This window comes from Phascolarctos cinereus, unplaced genomic scaffold (genome assembly GCF_003287225.1).
Source record: "Phascolarctos cinereus isolate Bilbo 61053 unplaced genomic scaffold, phaCin_HiC Scaffold_2;HRSCAF=192, whole genome shotgun sequence".
In the NCBI taxonomy this organism is placed as follows: Eukaryota; Metazoa; Chordata; class Mammalia; order Diprotodontia; family Phascolarctidae; genus Phascolarctos; species Phascolarctos cinereus.
This window is the reverse complement of record NW_027555625.1, coordinates 360,628,833-360,644,683: the sequence shown is the minus strand read 5'-3', so window position 1 is coordinate 360,644,683 and position 15,851 is coordinate 360,628,833. Positions and strand designations below refer to the sequence as shown.

General features: G+C 43.5%; 1 protein-coding gene across 4 annotated transcripts in view; it reads left to right on the top strand.

The window, feature by feature from the left end:
* Positions 1 to 7,530: 7,530 nt before the first annotated feature.
* Positions 7,531 to 15,851, top strand: part of WDR25 (WD repeat domain 25) — a 253,945-nt gene continuing 245,624 nt past the window's right edge. For 3 of the 4 annotated variants that reach the window (XM_021007340.2, XM_078150417.1, XM_078150416.1), the window contains exon 1: positions 7,531 to 7,789. The gene's annotated coding sequence lies outside the window, so the exon portion shown is untranslated. The remainder of the gene's footprint in view (positions 7,790 to 15,851) is intronic. The other variant, XM_021007339.2, reaches the window with a different exon arrangement.

The following is a 15,851-nucleotide window of genomic DNA, read 5'->3' as shown; positions in this document are numbered from 1 at the left end:
CCTGAACCACGCCTTCCTCCTACTTGGGTCAGAAATGGGTTACTGGAAACCACCCTATTGTGAGAAATACTTAACAAAACTGAAAGCTACAGGCTGTCCCTTCCTGATGACAAAGATAATTTTATGAGCTAGCCTGGCTGATGAAATGGGGATGATCACACTTTCTGAAGGATTGGCTCATGCAATCCAAGACCCAGTACATTTATATAAGTTACCCATACCTAACCTCTCTGGGCCTCCGTTTTCTCATCTGTAAAATGGGGACAATAATGTATTACCTATCTCATTGGATATAAATGGGTAAAGTGTTTTATAAAACCTTAGAGCACTACTGAAATGCAAGCTATTATTACCCAGCTTATCCTAGGTCTTACATTTTTCTCCCTGTTTGTTTTCACCACTGAAACTTCTGCATCAGTGTCTTACATATGTAGGAGGAAAGGAGGGAAGTGTTAGGAATTATAGAACATCAAGGTTAGAAGGAAGCTCAGCGGTTATCTGTGCTAACCTATACCAGAGCATTTCTTCTTTCCTCCTCATCTTCCATCCTTCCAATGCCTTTTGCCACTCTCTTATCCTCTCCTGTCTCACATGAAGAGATAGACTTATCCTTGCCAAGGATAACCACTATCTCCTTCCATTCTGTCTCCTCCAGCAGATTGTCTTCTCTGTTTTCTCCACTCAATCACTTATCTACAATCTCTCCCTCTCTATGGCTCTTTCCCTGCTGCCTAAAAACATGCCTATAACTCCCTCATCCTCAAAAGACCCTCACTTGATCCTTTCACCTCCGCTTTTGTTCTATATCTCTTCGCCCTCTGTGGCTAAACTCCTGGAAGTCACAAACAATAGGTGTGTCTTCATTTCCTTTCCTCTTAACTCCTTTCAGTCTGGCTTCCGATCTCAAAACTACTCTCTCCGAAGTTACCAATGATCTCTTGGTGCCATATCCAATGGTCTTTTTTCAGTCCTCATTCTTCTTGACCTCTCTGCAGCTTCTGATACTGTTGATCATTCTCTCTTCCTTGACACTCTCTTCAGGCTAGGTTTTCAGGACACCACTTCCTCCTGGTTCTCCTACTTGTCAGACAGCTCCTTCTCAGTCTCCTTTGCTGGATCCCTCTCCAGATCACACCCTCTAACCATAGGTGTTCCAGTGTTCTGCCCCAGGCCCTCTTCTCCTTCTACACTACTTTATTTGGTGATCCCATCAGTTCCCATAGATATAATTATTATCTCTAAGCTGATGAATCTCAAATCTATCTATCCTGCCCTAACCTCTTTTGCTGACCTCCAATCTCCAACTGTCTTTCAGACATCTTGAACTAAATATCCAGTAGTCAACTTAAACTCAACATTTCCAAAATTGAACTCATTATCTTTTCCCCTAAACCCTCCTCCAATTCCCTAATAATGTAGAGGGCAACAAAATCCTCCCAGTTGGCCAGGCTCACAACCCAAGTGTCATCTTCTATTCTTCATCTCTCATGCTCCCTGCCCTGACTCCCTCTATTCAAGCTGTTGCCAAGGCCTGTTGTTCACCTTTGCAATACCTCTAGAATATGCCCCTTCTCTCCTCTGACGCTGCCACCACTCTAGTATAGGCCCTTATCACCTCATCCCTGGACTATTCCTACAGCCTGCTGGTGGGTCTGTCTGCCTCAAGTCTTACCCCAGTCCAACCCATCCTTCGTTAAGCTGCCAAAGCCAAAGTCATTTTCCTAAAGCACAAGCCTCCCTACTCAATAAACTCCAATGGCTCCCTATCATTTCCAGGAAAAAATAAAAAATCTTCAGTTTGGTGTTCAAAGCCCTTCATAGCCTAGCTACCCTTCCACCCCAACTTCTTTCAAGTCTTATTGGTTACATTTCCCCACATATTTTTAGATCCAGTGACACTGGCCTCTTGGCTCTTCCACAGACTGGATATCCCAGCCCTCTGCTCTGGGCATTTTCTTTGGCTATGGCCCATGCCCGGATTGCTCTTCCTCCTCACCTCCACCTCCTGACTTGCTTCAAATCCCAGCTAAAATCACACCTTCTGCAGGGAAGCCTTTCTTTCTTTCTAATCCTTCTTAATGATACTGCCTTGTCTCTATTAATTATTTCCAATTTATCATGTATCTAGCTTATTTGTACACAGCTGTTTACATATTTACATTAGACTATGAGCTCCTTGACAGCAGAGACTGTCTTTGCCTCTGAGCTTAGGACTGTGCCTGGCACATCCTAGGCATTTAATAAATGCCTACTGACTGACCTGAAGGAGTCCTATAACTGGCTCATAACTTTCTTCTTCCCTTAACCCTGCTGTTTGTCAAGATATTAGGAGACACCCTGTTTTCCAGGGCTAAGGCCCAGCAAGCAAGCTGTGTCCTGAGCCTGGCATAACAACAATCCTTTGCCCTTACCCTCTGGATGAACAATGCTGCAACTAAATCACAGAACTGATGGTCCCTGAGCTCGGCCACATGCCAACAGGCTCAAACATAAAGCCATGCTATGAAGGGACTTCTTGTCCCTAGGCAATCTTGCTTCACTGTTTTGCTGTGCCTCACCACTATTGCTACACTATACTGACTCTTTGTTTAGCCACAAACACAGAAATCAAGGTGTGGTCACAGGAAGGCAGGTTTCCCCACATGGGATGTGCTTTGCTTGCAAGCTGTTTTTCTCACTTTGAAATTAAACCTCTGTTTGATTCCTGATTCTCCTGTCTCTAGCCTGCTCTTTTTGGCTCTGGTCATCTACAGGTTAGAGGCCAGTTCTGTCCAGCTGACATATCACACAGCCTCCCAGTTCACTAACCTCCTCAGTAACCATGAATAACACCTTCAACTCACCATAGGCGTCCCTAGGGATGGTTATACCCTTGTGCTACCTCTATGATCCAGAACTCTTAAATTCCTCTTGTCAACCAGACTGTTAAGTGGCCTCTGACTTGGGAATGGCCAGAACTGAACACAGCAGGATAGAGACAGGAGAGTCAGGACACAAACAGAAGTTTATTTTATGTCAAAGTGAGGACAACAGCTTCTAAGAAAGTACACATGTGGCGGAGTCCTGCCTGTAGTGGGAGGTACCCACTTTAGCTTGGGGAGATCTCAATATGCAGTGAGCTGTAGCACTGACAATGAGGGATAACAGCAACCATGTGTCAAGTCTGATTCACAGCAGGGCTTCATGACCAGAACATGGACAGCAGGTGCTTGTCTTAGCTCAGAGAACACCTGGTGCAGGAAACAATTCTGGGATTTTGCTGTGGCTGAAATCCAGAGCCCAAAGGACTGTTGTTATGCGAAGCTCAGGGCACAGCTTGCTTGCTGGGCCTTGGCTCTGGGAAACAGGGTGTCTCCGAATACCTCACCACTCTCTTCAGTTAGAAACTGTATTTCCATGTCTTTCTCACTTCTAATTCCATTCTCCAAGACTTCTGTCACTTCACAACTTCCTCTTTATCACTCCTACTTTGCTCTCACTCTCGATTACTATCTTGATCTTATGATTAAACAGTTCAAGTGTTTGCACAATTTTCTACTTTTGAATCTTTGCTTCCTTGTCCTACTGCCAGTCACATCTTGCCCAACCCTAAACTAGTACTTTCAGAAATGGTCTTGCTTGTCTGTGCTCTCTTTTCAACTTCTGCTCTTATTTATGCATTTTTAAAAAGTTTGAATGGCCTTCTCTCTTTGTCTCTTAGCATTACTGTTGCTACCTCCCCCCTTCCTCCCATTAACTGAAGAAGAACAAAAAATACCCTTGTCACAAATAAGCACAGTTGAGCAAAATGAATGAAAGTAATGGCTATGTCCAATACAAGACTCTTTCCTTCCCTTGTTTTCTTTATGTCAGGAGGCAGGTAACATGCTTTATCATAGTTTTTTTTGAGATACATTTTGGTCACTGATTTGATCCAAATTCTTAAGTCCTTCAAAGTTGTTTTTCTTTACCACATGACAATGTCCCTGTATAAACTGTTCTGGTTCTGCTCACTCCACTCTTAATCATTCACCCTACCTAGGATTCCCTGCAATAATCTCTTTTGTAATACAGCAGAATGCTTCATTATATTCGTCTGCCACACTTCGTGCTGCCATTCCCTAACTGGCCAAGAGGCACTCTAAGGTAGTTCCTTAGATTCTAGCCTTCCCTTCCTGCCTGCCCCTTTTAGTCCTTTCTTCAGAATCATGAATTTTATTTTGCTTGTGACTATTCTCTCTCTGGTATTAACCTCCTTCTTAACCTCCCTCTTCCCTACCCGTTTATCTTCCTGTTGAATTTGTTATAGTTCTACACCAAACTGTGTGTGTAGTGTCATTTCACCTGATGTCCACTCCTTCCATGTTTGCATATTCTTCTTATATACCCCAATTATAAGAAATAGCAAGTCCCCCTTCAGTTCTTCTTTTCTATGCTAATATGTTCTCTTACCCAATCTTCTCTAACCTCTGTCAGAACAGAACCAATCCACATCTTAGGACCTCTATTTTTCTTCAGACATTAAAGCTCTGAAGGGATGTCGAGAGACTAGGTGGCCCCTGGATAAAGCCCAGTGAATAAGACTATAAGATTTGGAATCAGGAAGACCTGAGGTCAACTTTAGCCTCAGATATTTACTAGCTGTATGACATTGGGCAAGCCATTTAACCTCTGTTTGCTTCAGTTTCCTCATCAATAAAATGGGGATAATAATACCATCTTCCTCAGAGTTGTCATGAGGATCAAATGTGGTAACATCTTTCTAAACCTAAGGTGATATATAAGTTTTAATTACTATTATTCTTATTATAACACACTGATTTCTGTTCCCCTTACCCTCATTAGACTATCGGAATATTATTATAAAGCTCTTTCCAAGTGCTCAAATAGAAATGTATTTGTATCTTTTCTGGTTTCTCTGGCCTCTTGTGTTTATATTTTTATATTTTAAGTTTAGCTATTAATGGAACATCTAGTAGGCAGCTGTCAGTGTGCGAATGGAGTTCAGGAGACTTGGGCCGTATATATAGATTTGAGGGCCATCTGCATAAAGATGATAATTGACCCCTTCACTTGTCCTATGTTACAGACAAGCTGGTCTACTATAGAGACTTCCAATTTGATACAGGATCATAGATTTAGAGCTGGAAGGGACCTCAAAAGAATAGGATCGGCAGGGGAAAGATAATGAGATGTGCTTTGGACAACTGAGTTTGATCTGTCTCTAGAAGAGAGGTTAGCAAACTATAGCCCTTCGGTCAGATTTACTGCCCTGTTTTGGTTTAGCCCTAGAGCCATCTAGTCCAACTCCCTTAATTTATGGACAAGGAAACTGAAAGCCAGAGAAGTATGATGACTTGCTGAAGAACTACCCAGAGAGTAAATGTTAAAGGTAGGATTTGAATCCAGCTCTTTGACTCCAGAGCTAATGCTCTTTCCACTGTGCCAGCCTGCATCCAGAACACGGTGCCTTTGCCACGGCTGCCTTGTCTGCCTGGAATACATGCCCTCCTGCCTCCATCTCTGAGATCTCCTGGTTTTCTTGAGCCTTGAGGCTCAGCTTATTTGTGATTCACCACATGCTAGTACCTACTCTTTCCAGAAGTTACTAGGTGTCGAACTTATCTCTGTCTATGCTGTCGTGTTCCTGCAGTAGAATGCAAGTGTCTTATGGCCAGGGACAGTGTCATGGCACCTCGTTCTGGAGGACTTCATCAATGCCTGAATTGCTGAACTGAACGGAACAGGGATTCCCTCTACAATATTCCTTAAAGTAGTCCTCACTGGAAAATCTATCAGTAAAAAGGAACTTATTAGTGAAATGGTTAATTCTCTTCTTGGGTAGTTGGGAGAAGATAAGCGTTTATATGGTACCTACTATGTGCCAGGCACTGTAACAGGCTGCAAATATCTCATTTGATCTTCACAACAGCCCTGTCAAGTAAGTGCTGTTATCATCTCCATTTTTACAGCTGAAGAAAGGGACTTGCTCAGAGTCACACAACAGCCAGTAAGTGTCTGAGGTTGGATTTGAACTCAGCTTTTCTTGACTTTCAGATCTAGCGCTTTATCCATTGTAACACTTAGCTAGTCTCTGGACTGCAGGGGGAGGGGCTATTAGTCATACTTCTCCAGTTCTGTACTCAGGTGTCAGACACAACAAGGGAGCTGAAGAAATAATTGTTGGGAAGGAGATAATGGTCAAGGGGAAAGTGGTGCTGAAGATTCAGGGAACGGGGGAAACAGACAGGGAAGACAACAGATGGAGTTACAGGGTATGTGGAGAGGAGAAGACGATGAAATTCCAGAGCCTGGAGGGAAAAAGGAAGAGAAAGAGAAAGGAAAAGGGGTGGGTGGGGTGAATGGAAGGTCAGAGAATCAAAGGCTGGAAGGGACTTTTTGATACTGTTTAGTATCAATGAAATGATGAAATGATGAAATTCCAGACTTTGGTAACGAGGAAATGATTATCATAAAATTCTTGGACTAGTATAGAGGAAGAAGAGATAATAATGATAACGATGATGGTAACAGATGGCAATAGCTGGCATTTAAATAACACTTTACAGTTTGTAAATCACTTTACTGGAGAGGTAGGTGCTATTGTTATCTCAAGTTTATAGATAAGGAAACTGAGGTACAGAGTGGTTAAGGGACTTGTTTAGAGTCAGGTAAAGAAGCATTTATTAAGCAGCTACCTAGTGTTAGGCACTCTGCTAAGTCCTAGTATCTGAGATAAGATTCCAACTCAAGTCTTTCTGACTCCAAGCCCCCCTATTCGTGGCCCCATCCATCTGCCCCAGCACCGATGACAGCGAAAACCTTTGGCCTGGACAAGGAAAGAATAAGGCAACTGAAAAGATGGCGCGGGGGGAGGGAGGAGGGGCGAGGGAGAGACAAAATAAAGGGGAAGGGATGATTATCAACTTAGAGCTGAAAAGGACCATCGAGGTCACTTAGTTCAACAACCCAGGTTTTGCGGATGAGGAAACTGAAACTTAGAAAAGTAAAGTGACTTGTCCAAGGACACGGGGCAGTAAGTGGCAAGGCCGGTATTGTGACTCCAGGCCAGTCCTCCTTCCGCTGCATCACGCTACGAGACGGTGAAATTCCAGGGTTTGGGCAGGAGGCGCTGATGAAGGATCCTAACAGCTGTCATTTCAGCAGCACCTCTAGTCTACTATCCCACAGGATGAGGAAGAAACAAGAGGAGGAGCAGGAGGCCAGAGCGATGAGGGGGCAAAGCCGGAGCTGCCGGGGCAGAAGGGCAGGAGGGCCCGGGGGCTCACCGAGGGCCGGGCGGTGGCGGTGGCTGCGGCCAGACGGGCCCTTTCCGCCCCTCCCCCCGGGGGCTGGCGGGGCGGGCTCGCGGGGAGACCCCGGCGGCCCCAGCCCCTTAGCCCGGCCCGGCCTCCCCGCGCCCTCCCGGCCCGACTCACCCAGTCCCTCCCGGCTCGTGGTCCCAGCGCCGCACCGCTGCCGGGCCTCAGTGACAGCGGGGCCGGGGCGTGCAGCGGCACGGCGGTCCGGCCGGAAACAGCTTCCGGGGCTGCTCGGCCGGCGATTGGCTCGGCGCGCGGGGGCGGGGCGGGGCCCCGTGGGCCGGAGGGAGGCTTCGCGGCCTCGGGAAGGCCCCTCTCCTCTTCCCCACGCCCTCTGCTCCTACCTGGGTAGGTGGCATCCCCGTGGAGAGACGGAACGGGCCGTTCCAGAGTAAGAGTTGTACCCGGATCCCGAGGCCCAAGGACACAGCGCTTCCGGTCGAGTGGAGATCCGGCTCCGGGCCTTGGGGCTGAGACTGGGGGCTAAGGTGAGGGAGAAAGGGGGGTGGCCGCGCGGTCAGTGGGTGCCTTCCCCGCCCCAGCCCTTCTGTCCCTTGCCTCCCGGACCCCCATTGCGGTCCCCGTCCCTGTCGCTTCCCCTCGCCTCAGCTCCTATTAGCAGTTCAGCCCCTGCCCCAGGGTCCCCGGCCTTGTTCCTTCCCTGGCCACTGGCCTCCCTTCTCTCTTCTCTGCCCCCGGCCTTCTCAGCCTGTGGATCCCTCCCCAGATCCTCCCTCGGACACTTAATAGCTGTGTGATCCTGCACATGTCACGGAGCTTCTGCCCGGCTTCAGTTTTCTTATCTGTAAAATGGGTAGGGATAGCTATCCCACAGGGTTATTGTGAAGGTCAAATGAAGCAATCATAATTGTAAAACCCTTTGCAAACCTTAAAGCGCAATATAAATGCTACTCTTCTTCGTCTCTGTCCCCTGCCTAGACCCCCTGTTCTCATCTCTTTCCTTCTCTCCTATTTACATTCCCCTGCCTCTATTCTAATTCTCTATTCCATTTCTTTCCTCCCCACTTTTTGTGTTTCTTCCTTTTCCTTTTTTCTTGTCCACTCCTTGTACCTTGACTTAGTTGCAGCTCCTACTAGTTGCTTTCTTATCTTTGCCCCCTTTCCATAAATTCACCCCCATCCCTTGTCTTCCCCCACCTCCCCCATTCCTGGCCGTTTTCAAGATCTTGTTCTTCAACCTTTCCCTTCCTTTGTCACTTCTCTTTGTTCCTCTCCTCTTCTCATTCTTTCCCTTTTCTACTTTCTCCCTTCTGCCTTTCCCACAATTTCCCCCCTTTTCCTTTTCTTCCCTTCTTTCTCCCCCCTTTAATGTATAAATGATAGATGTAGTGAGTAATGGGTTGAGTCACTTAATAGCTGAATATTAGCCAATCACTTCCCCTCTCTGAGTTTATTTCTTAATATATAAAATGGGGATAACAATAACTACAGGGCCTTTTCAGTCTCCTCTGGTAGTTAATCATCCATACCTTGCACCTTATTTTTGGTTGTGCCAAAGGCTTTGTCCTGAGCCCTCTTCTTTTCTCGGAGCGCTCGATCCACTATACCACCTCCCTGCATCAGAAATGCCATTATTATCTTGGTGCAGGTGACTTGCAGACCAATAGATCCAGTCCTAATCTGTCTCCTGAGCTTGAGTCCCACAATACCAGCTGCTTGAACAGGAGTAGGCAAACTATGACCTGATGGCCAGATCTAGAAAAACGTAAAGACCGTTCTTAGTTCTTGGATCATGCAAAAACAGGCTGGCAGATTTGGCCTAAGGGCCATACTTTGCTCTCCTTTGTTTTGTAGACGTCTCAAACTCAGATATCCAAAACAAAATTCATTATCTCTCCTTTCCTCTCCCCCCTCAGAAGTCCCCCAATCCTCTTTACTGAATTTTATTATTTTCTTCAAGGGCACTACCATTCTTCAAGTGTCCCAATTTTGTATCCCCAGTGTCATCTTCAACTCCTCACTCTCACCTCACCTACCCAATCTGTCGATAAGTTTTGCTATTTCTATTTCTCTCAGACCCTCCTCACTTCTGTCTGAACTGTTGCAGTAGCTTTCTAATCATTCTCCTTGCTTTGTCTTCCCACTCCAGTTTACTGTGCACACACTTGTCAAAGTGATTTTCCACAAGTGCAGAAGTGATCACGTTACTCCCTAGTTCCCCAAACTCCAATGCTTTCCTATTACCTCCAGTATAAAGCGTAAGCTCAGTTTCCATACTTTATCATCCAGGCCCACTAGCCTTACTGTTCCTCATGGCACTCACTGCGTCTCACATGTCCAGGCTCTTCTGCTGCTGGAAGTGCTGGAAGTACTGGAAAGTACTCCCTCACTGTCACCTCATCAAATCCTTTACTTCCTTCAAAACAGTGCTGAAGTACCACATTCTTCATGAAGCCTTTTCTAATCTTCCTCAATTTGTAGGGTGTTCCCTCTTTAGCTACTTTGTATTTATTCTTTATACACATATATCAACATGTTATAGAATGTAAGCTTGAGAGCAGTGATTATTTCAATTTTTATCTTTGTATCCTTAGGACCTACCACAGTGCCTGGCGTATAGTAGGTGCTTAATAAATGTTTATCGGTTGATTGATTATGTACTTCCTTTGCTCCCAGTCTGGGCATAGTGTCATTGAAAGCCCATTCCGGTTCAGAGAGGCTTCTTTCCAGGTTGTCTGCAGGGTGATACATTTTTCAGCTGTAGCAACCTTCCAAGATCATCTTCTAAGGTGGACTGGAGACAGGGTGCCCACGTTATTCAGATGAAAGATTATTGAAGTACAAATGAATACTGTCTTGTACAAAGGTGTAGTGAGGAAAAGTGAGGAAAGCCCTATGAAGTGTGACGTAGATATGAGTTGTTTTTATTCTGGTATATCTGCTTGTTATGCTATGTGTGTCTCAGACTGTAGACTCCTGAAGCACAGGAATCTTGTATGTTCTTTTAAAAGCCACACACACATAGGTAGGTGAGAACTGTTTTTTAAAATTAATTAATTTTTGATACTGTGTTGTAGTGTCATCCTCTATGAATTTTGGAAATGTTTAAGAAAAATTACAATTAAATTCAATTCAGGACATTTATGGTCATAGTTATAAATCTGTAACCCTTTTCATTTTCCTTTCTTCCGCCTCTCCCTTCTTACTCAGCACTTTTCTCTGTGTTCTTGAACTTCGCTAATGTTTCTAACATGACTGTTCCTTCATTGGTTAAAAGGCAGTGCTAAAGAAAACCAGATTATAGGTTGAATCCCTTGTCAGTTTTCTTCCTCTTCTGTGACCACAGACTACACCCTTAATTCTTGCCTGTCAAATGAATTTATGGTGGGGCAAAGACAAAAGATAGTAGGTGAATAATAATAACTTAGCATATATATAGGACTTTAAGGTTTATAAAGCACTTTCTAAGTGTTTCGTGGGATCTACACAACAGCACTGTGTAGTAAGTGTCATTGTTGTCCCATTTTACAGATGAATAAACTGAAGCTGAGAGATTTCAAATTGTCCAGGGTCATGTCTCTTACATATCTGAAAAGATTTGTACTCAGAGCCTCCTGACTCTAGGGCCAATCCTCCATCCATTATATCATGATGTCTTTTAATATAGTGCCAATTAAAAAATCTGTTTTGAATCTAGCGTTGTTTTGGGTAGGTTAGGGACTAGACCTGTGATTTCACTGGTAGAGGTGAAGAAGCTGCCTCTATCAATGCAGGTCAACACCATCTCTTCCTTTTATTTATAATCTTAAGATTGTGGCCTAGAGTACTGAAAGATTACATGATTTGCTCAGAGTCACACAGCCAGTATGTTTCAGAGGCAAGATTTGAATCCAGGTCTTCTAGTCTTTGAGACCAGCTATATATGACCTCTACCATTTTGCCATTCTCTTTTTGGGTTGATTTGGATCGATAATTTAAATAGCCTACCTTCTTGATAGTGGATTGGTCAATAAAATCTCTTGATACTGCTCTATACCCACTAAAAGCTTACTTAAGGGATTATTGTTTTAAATTAAATTGGTTTGATTTGAATCGTTGGGAGGATGACCCAAAATTTCTGTAGTGTTATAGAGACCCATTTTTTTTTTAGGAACATTACTCTCTTCCATGAATTACCATGTTGCAGCCAAACTAATTGGCCTTCTTGCTGTGCCTTATACATGATATTCTATCTTCCATCTCTGCCTTTGCACAGGCTGTTCCCCATGCCAGGAATGCTCTCTCCCCCAACCCTCCCTTCACCTCTTGAAAGGCCTAGCCTCTTTCAAAGCTCAGTACAAGCACTACTTCTGCATGAGACCTTAATGATCTGCTTCAGTTTCTTCTGCCTGTCCCCTCCCCTGAAATTATCTCATGTTTACTTTGTATATGTCTTGTATCTAATTATGTATACATGTTGTTTCCTGTAATGGAAGGCAAGCTCCCTGAAGACATGGGCTGTTGTGTTTCTTTGTATCTCTCAAGTGCCTAATACGGTACCAAAGACATAATTTGTGCTTCATAAATGCTTCTTGATTTGTTGATTGACTAAAGGGCACAGCAGAAGCTCATTGCTGGAAGGCCGGCCACCAGCTGGTGATTTTTTAATTTTCCTCAGCAGTTTGCAAAGACCATCTCCCAAGACCTGGAGGGGTTGGGAAACTTTGCTGGAAGAACAACCCAACTCACTGAAACTGTGGATCCTTCAAATATTGAAATAAGTGTGGTTTATTTTATTGATCTCCTAATATTAAGCCATCTTTGCATTCCTGTTAGACTGTAAACCCATGAGGTGAGGGATTATGAATTGTCTACACTTTGTATCTTATCTAGCACCATGCTTTGCATGCAGTAGGGGATTAATAAATATTTATTGCTGTTAAATTAATCTCTTTGTACATTTCTCATAGCATTTTGCTTGGACCACCCCTTTTACACCTATATTCTAAATTTTATTATAGTTTTTTGTATATTTGTTTTATTTCTTTACTAGATTCTGAGTGCCTTGAGGCCAAAGATTGTGTCTTACTTTATCACTGTATCTGCCGTTTACCAGAGGGCGTTCTCTATGTAGTAGGCACTTAACAAATGTTGACTTGCTTTGAATGGACTCAGATAATACTGACATGGAGAAATATTTAGATTAGCAGACATCTGAGTAATATGCATCAAACAAGGCATATATTTACATTGAAACTAAGCTATAGGTAAGGGAAATTGTAGAATATTAATGGAATAGTTTATTATAGAAGTTTTATATGAAGATGTGGGGATATTTGTGGAAGTTGCCACTTTTGTGAATCAGTGAGGGAAACATTAACCTCTGTTAGTGTTTAGGATAAGGGGGAAGAATTAGGGTTTGGGGTAAGTGTTTGATTAAAGGACCCAAAATCATTAAGGAGTTCATTCAGCCAATATTTATTAGGCTCTTCCTATGTACAGAACATTGTGCTAGGCACTAAGAGAGATACACATTTTAGATAATATTTATTCCCTGTTCTCAAGGAGCTTAGAATCTGGTAAGAGGATCAGAACTTAATTAGATCTGGTCTCATCAATGTTGGTATTTCCTGGTGCAAATTGTAACTTACCCATGCCTTTTTATCCTGTGAAATTTTTGTCCATGTGTTTCTTTTTTGAACTTGACTTTTTCTTTTCATGTTCTCCCATAGATCTTCTGCAGAGGATCTCCTTGTGTGCTGTAGGCCTTCTCAGTCTTGTTATATTTCTTGTGTCCCAGTGGAGCACTTAGGCTCTGCATTGGATAACTTTTTCTTATCACCCAACTGACCCACCCCCTTTCAAATCATACATTTCCTCAGTACCATCTATCCCTTATATTACTTCCTGGTGTGAAGTTATTATGGGAGCTATGCTGCAGCCTCCATGTATCTACCATAGGTTGTTGTGGTTTCACCCTCAGATTTCTTTTCTGCCATTCTACCACTGTCACTACAGAAATGGAAGGGGACTGCCCAACTCTGAGGGCCATTTATATTTTCCTTTACTTAACAGTTTGTTGTGGTCAAGTAATTTGTCACCTATTGGTGAACTAGTGAGTCTCTCTGTGCTTGGCTAAGTTGGTCTCAGACACTGGACTTAAAGCCTTTCTATTTTGGCAGAACTATTCTCCATAGGTGTACTTTCAGTTTGAGAACTGAGAATCACTTTCATGCCATGAAGAGGCATCTGAGTGGGACTTTGTGGAGGATTTGACCCAATTTACTAAAATATAAGGGACAGCTAGGTGGCTTAGTGGATAGAATGCAGGGCCTGGAATCAGGAAGAGTTGAATTAAAATCCAGCCTCAGAAACTTGATTGTGTGACCTTAGGCAAATCACTAACCTCTGTTTGTCTAGGAGGTAGCTTGGTGGTTCAGTGGATAGAGTTGTTGCCTGGAGTTGGGAAGACCTGAATACAGATCTGACTACAGATACTAGCTTTGTGACCCTGAGCAAGACACTTAAATGCTTATTGGTTTGTTGATGGACTAAAGGGGACAGGAGAGGCTCATTACTGGAAGGTTGACCACCAGCTAGTGATTTTTTTTTTTGTCCTCAGCAATTTGCAAAGACCTCTCCCAAGACATGGAAGGGTTGGGAAACTTTGTTGGGGGAACAACCCAAGTGACTGGTATCATGGCATACCAGTCCAATATCTTCGCCAAGAGAGCCCCATAACAGTATGGTCCATGGAATCATGAAGAGTTGGACACAACTGAACAACCACTAAAATATAAGAGGCATTACGAAAGTGGTATATGAGATTGAGATGGGAGGCAAAATTATTACTAAAATAAGGATGTGTCATTTGAACCAGGCTTTAAAGCATGGGGAGAATTTCAGTGGGCAGAAATGAAAGGTAGGGCATTATAGATTTAGGGAATATTATGAGCAAAGCCACAGAAGTGGGAAAGGACAGAATGAGTATGAGGAATGATAAATAGTGTAGAATATAGAGTATGTTGAGGTGATTGGTATGACATAAGACTGGAAATGGAGGGTGGTGCCAGATTATAGTCAGTCATGAGTGGCAGAGGCATTTGAATTTTTCCAGGTATTACATAGGGAGCTCTTGGAAAGTTTTTTTGGCAAGAGCAGTGACTTGAGTAGACCGAAGTATGAGGGAGACAAATCGAGCAGACGTCTGTGGGATCGGTTGGAGAAAAAAAGGTTAGGAGGCCACTATGATAGTCTAGGCAGGTGATAATGAAGGTTTATACTAGGATAGTGCTGCAAAGAATAGAGATAAAGGGATGAATACCAAAGATATTCTTGAGGTTTCACTCATAAACTGTAGTAATTGGATGTTAAAGTTAAGGGAGAGGGGAGATTTAAAAGTAGTGCCAATGTTTTATACATGGGAGAGAGGGTACTGTGGACAGAAATAGTGAAGTGAAAAGGAGGAACTGGTTTTGGGGGAAGGGAAGATAGTAATCATCAAAACTGGACAAATAGAGTTTCAGGTCCTAGTGGGATATGAAGGTGGAGATGTTTTAGGGGTAATTAGAAATACAGATCTGCAGCTTGAAGAGAAGTCAGGGCTGGAGATGTAGTTTGGAAATTATCTGTGTATAAGTAAGTGATGTTTGACACTGATGGAGTAAATGAGAGGGACAAACAGAAGAAGGTTAAGAATATGATCTTGCATTGCACATACATTCAGCAGACAGGCAGAGAAAGGAGCTGAGGAAGGAAACTGAAGCTTTGGATGGAGGCCATAGAGGCCAAGGAGGATGTTGTTAGAAAAAAAGGCTGTTGGACTTTGTGATTAAGAGGGCAGGGAGCAGCTTCAGTAGAATGGCAAGTCTGGAACCTAGATTATAAAGGATGGAGGAGACAGTGTTGATGACTTTGAGGTATAGGTTATGGATTATTACTTTAAGAGGTTTAATAGAGAAGGAGGGAGAAGATGGTAGCTCCATGAGGGAGCTGAGAGAACACTTTTGGAGACTGGAGTTACCCAAGCATGTTTGTAGTTACATGGGAAGGAGTCATTAGAAAATGAGAGATTGAAAATGTGGGAGAGAGAAAGATTGCTGAAATTTGGTCTTGGAGTGGCTGTAGGAGATCAGATCAACGTCACAGAGAAAGGAATTAGGCTTAGGAAGGCTAACCTTTTCTTTTGAGATAAAAGGAAAGGAATGCTACCTCTACATTTTGACTAGAAGAAGGCAGTTGACGGGCCTTCCTTTGGATGGCCTCTGTTTTGGTGAAGTGGTTGGAGGCTTAAGAAGAAAAGGTGTGGAAATCACTGTAGGGAATGAGATAAGGGAATCGGTAAAATAGTGTTGCCTAACAGCAGTGAAGGCCCATTATAAGCTTATAATGGATGAAATCACCTTAATTTTTGTGACTTTCTGTACTAGAGTTAAGTAGCAGTTGGTCAGGAACTGTGGAACTTGGCTGATGTGATGAGAAGACAATGCAAGTCAAGACTGGTTGTGGAGGCAAGTGAAGTTTGGGCAGATAGACTAGGGGAATTAGGAGGGATAAAAGGATGGGGAAGCCAGGAAGAGGGTGAAAAACACTGAGGGAGAGATATATGGA